This window comes from Alosa sapidissima, chromosome 18 (genome assembly GCF_018492685.1).
Source record: "Alosa sapidissima isolate fAloSap1 chromosome 18, fAloSap1.pri, whole genome shotgun sequence".
Lineage (NCBI taxonomy): Eukaryota > Metazoa > Chordata > Actinopteri > Clupeiformes > Clupeidae > Alosa > Alosa sapidissima.
Window position 1 is genome coordinate 31,313,658 of NC_055974.1, and position 5,000 is coordinate 31,318,657.

At 44.4% G+C, this 5,000-nt stretch overlaps 1 protein-coding gene across 6 annotated transcripts in view; it reads left to right on the forward strand.

The window, feature by feature from the left end:
- pde5ab (phosphodiesterase 5A, cGMP-specific, b) overlaps positions 1-5,000 on the forward strand; it is a 90,614-nt gene that overhangs the window by 27,835 nt on the left and 57,779 nt on the right. The gene's annotated exons all lie outside the window — the stretch shown is intronic.

Here is a 5,000-nt window from a genome sequence, read left to right on the forward strand (position 1 = left end):
TCAGGGAGGCCTACGAGGTGACTCACGCACTTATACACACACACTTATACACACACTTATACACACACACTTATACACACACACTTATACACACACTTATACACACACACTTATACACACACACACACACTTATACACACACTTATACACACACACACTTATACACACACACACACACACTTATACACACACTTATACACACACACACAAGGGCATCGTGGGATACGTCGCCGCCACCGGCCAGCCACTCAACATCAGGGAGGCCTACGAGGTGACTTACGCGCTTATACACACACACTTATACACACACACTTATACACACACACTTATACACACACACTTATACACACACTTATACACACACACTTATACACACACACACACACTTATACACACACACACACACACACACTTATACACACACTTATACACACACACACACACTTATACACACACACACACCCCACACACACACACACACAAGGGCATCGTGGGATACGTCGCCGCCACTGGCCAGCCACTCAACATCAGGGAGGCCTACGAGGTGACTTAAGCACTTATACACACACACTTATACACACACTTATACACACACACTTATACACACACTTATACACACACACTTATACACACACACACACTTATACACACACTTATACACACACTTATACACACACACTTATACACACACACTTATACACACACTTATACACACACACTTATACACACACTTATACACACACACTTATACACACACTTATACACACACCCCACACACACACACACACACACTTATACACACACACACACACCACACACACACACACCACACACACACACACACACTTATACACACACTTATACACACACACACACACTTATACACACACTTATACACACACACACACACACACACTTATACACACACTTATACACACACACACACACACAAGGGCATCGTGGGATACGTCGCCGCCACCAGACAGCCACTCAACATCAGGGACGCCTACGAGGTGACTTACGCACTTATACACACACACACACACACACACACTCACACGCTTATACACACACACACACACACACAGCCGCACCCATTCATTGGGTCCTCTCCTCATCAAGCCCACAGGGAGATAAGTGTGTGTGTGTGTGTGTGTATGTGTGTGTGTGTGTGTGTGTGTGGAGGGGGTTAAAGAAAGTGTGTGTGTGTGTGTTGTCTCTATGGAACACCTGAGTCATATTGGTTAGTTCAGTCATTATCTTTGCACGCAACTGCTTGGCACACACACACACACACGGGCACACACACACACGGGCACACACACATCATGGCATGGGTACACACACACACACACGGGCACACACACATCATGGCATGGATACACACACACACAGGCTCACACACATCATGGCATGGATACACACACGGGCTCACACACATCATGGCATGGGTGCACACACACACACACGGGCTCACACACATCATGGCATGGGTACACACACACACACACGGGCACACGCACATTATGGCATGGATACACACACACACACGGGCACACACACATCATGGCATGGATACACACACACACAGGCTCACACACATCATGGCATGGATACACACACACACACACACAGGTTACACACATCATGGCATGGGTACACACACACACACACACACACACATGGGTGCACACACACACACACGGGTGCACACACACACACACACACACACACATGGGTGCACACACACACACACATGGGTGCACACACACACACACACACACACACACACACACACATGGGTGCACACACACACACATGGGTGCACACACACACATCCTCGCATATCACACCTGATGGAACTGAAGAAAGCCCGCTGGTGCATAATCACTGGGCCTGCCTCGGGGGAGAGAGAGAGAGGGTGTGTGTGTGTGTGTGTGTGTGTGTGGTCCAGTGGGAGTTAGTTAAGTGCTCCTCTGTAATCTTTGGGGCTGATAATGGTGGAGACTCCCTTAGTGTTTGTGTGAGAGAGGATACTCCCTGTGTGTGTGTGTGTGTGTGTGTGTGTGTGTGTGTGTGTGTGTGTGTGTGTGTGTGTGTGTGTGTGTGTGTGTGTGTGTGTGTGTGTGATGATACTCCCTGTGTGTGTGTGTGTGTGATGATACTCCCTGTGCGTGTGTGTGTGTGTGTGTGAAGATACTCCCTGTGCGTGTGTGTGTGTGTGTGTGAAGATACTCCCTGTGCGTGTGTGTGTGTGTGTGTGAAGATACTCCCTGTGTGTGTGTGTGTGTGTGTGATGATACCCCCTGTGTGTGTGTGGATGCTCCTTCAGTGTGTGTGTGTGTGTGTGTGTGTGTGTGTGTGTGTTGAAATGTATATATGAACAGTATATGCATATGTGTCTGAGTTTTTTTGTGCGTACAGTATATTAGAATAGATTAGACTCAGCTGTGCAGAGATAATGAAATGCAGTTAGTGTCTAACCAGATGTGCAAAAAAGCAGAAAAGTGCAGTGTGATATAAACAGTATAGACAGGTGGTGCAGTATAGACAGTATAGACAGGTGGTGCAGTATAGACAGTATAGACAGGTGGTGCAGTATAGACAGGTAGTGCAGTATAGACAGGTGGAGCAGTATAAACAGTATAACACAGTGCAGTATAAACAGTATAGACAGGTGGTGCAGTATAGACAGGTGGTGCAGTATAGACAGGTAGTGCAGTATAGACAGGTGGAGCAGTATAAACAGTATAACACAGTGCAGTATAAACAGTATAGGCAGGTGGTGCAGTATAGACAGGTGGTGCAGTATAAACAGTATAGACAGGTGGTGCAGTATAGACAGTATAGGCAGGTGGTGCAGTATAAACAGTATAGACAGGTGGTGCAGTATAGACAGTATAGGCAGGTGGAGCAGTATAAACAGTATAGACAGGTGGAGCAGTATAAACAGTATAACACAGTGCAGTGTGATATACACAGTATAGACAGGTGGAGCAGTATAAACAGTATAACACAGTGCAGTGTGATATGCAAAGTATAGACAGGTGGAGCAGTATAAACAGTATAACACAGTGCAGTGTGATATGCAAAGTATAGACAGGTGGAGCAGTATAAACAGTATAACACAGTGCAGTGTGATATGCAAAGTATAGACAGGAGGTGTAGCATAAACAGTATAACACAGTGCAGTGTGATATGCAAAGTATAGACAGGTGGAGCAGTATAAACAGTATAACACAGTGCAGTGTGATATGCAAAGTATAGACAGGAGGTGCAGTATAAACAGTATAACACAGTGCAGTATAGACAGGTGGTGCAGTGTAGACAGGTAGTGCAGTATAAACAGTATAACACAGTGCAGTATAGACAGGTGGAGCAGTATAAACAGTATAACACAGTGCAGTGTGATATGCAAAGTATAGACAGGTGGTGCAGTATAAACAGTATAACACAGTGCAGTGTAGACAGTAGTATACAGTTAAGCAAGTAGTATGGTTTACAGTAAGGAGTAAAGTAACTTAAAGGAGAATTCCGGTGTGATATTGACCTAAAGTGTATTGAAACATGATACCGAGTGTGAACTTATGTCTCATAGCCCATCTCGGCTTGTCCCCTGCACTCCAAAATCTGGCGCTAGTTAGCCGATGCTACCAACAGCTTTTTCAATAGTGGTGCTTCGGCATCGGGCTAGCCATGCAAATAAATCACTGTTTTACACCCATTTACGAGGCTCAATATATCTCCACACTTCATTGGTAAACTTCCGAGGGCCCTGACATTTAAAACGAGACATTGAGAACTTTGAAAAAGCACTGGTAGTTTACTTACAAGACGATTTATACAGACAGTATCTTCACGAAGTTTAGCGTTTGCAGCCATCTTGAATTTAGTCACGATAAGTCGAGCAACGAGTAAGAATGAACAGGTATGATAGGGATCAGATTCCAAAAATAATTCAGTGGAAATGCATGGATTCCAGTTTCTTCCAGTAGCAGCAACTGGAATCCATGCATTTCCACTGAATTATTTTTGGAATCTGATCCCTTATCATACCTGTTCATTCTTACTCGTTGCTTGACTTATCGTGACTAAATTCAAGATGGCTGCCAACGCTAAACTTCGTGAAGATACTGTCTGTATAAATCGTCTTGTAAGTAAACTACCAGTGCTTTTTCAAAGTTCTCAATGTCTCGTTTTAAATGTCAGGGCCCTCGGAAGTCTACCAATGAAGTGTGGAGATACATTGAGCCTCGTAAATGGGTGTAAAACAGTGATTTATTTGCATGGCTAGCCCGATGCCGAAGCACCACTATTGAAAAAGCTGTTGGTAGCATCGGCTAACTAGCGCCAGATTTTGGAGTGCAGGGGACAAGCCGAGATGGGCTATGAGACATACGTTCACACTCGGTATCATGTTTCAATACACTTTAGGTCAATATCACACCGGAATTCTCCTTTAAGAGCAGAATAAATATGGGTATGCAGTGCAGTATGAACAATATAGAGGGTATGAGTCCACTGTGTGTGTGTTTGTGTGTGTGTCTTCGTTTTAAGTCTGCATAGATATAATCCATCAACAATTGTGTATCAATGTAGAAATGTATTGTGTGTGTGTGTGTGTGTGTGTGTGTGTGTGTGTCTGTGTGTCTGTGTGTGTGTGTAAGGGATAATGTATAGAATGCCGGTCATTATTGGGGAAAAAAGTCCCGCCAGGGTGAAGCGAACTTGTTCCGCCCTGAAGGGACTTATTTTCCCATAATGACCGGCGTTCTATACATTATCCCACTTATTACACGGCTACTTGCCAAAACGAAATAATAAACTCCCCACGATATGACTTTAGCCTACATAACCTAACCTATTTGTTACCGTTCATCGTAGCTTTTGCTGAGAAACAAATAGTTTGCAACAACACACGCTGAACTTGAAACAAACATTCTTTAGAACACAGCTGATCAACCGTCTGCTTTCACTTTTGAATGAAGTTCCAGTCCTTG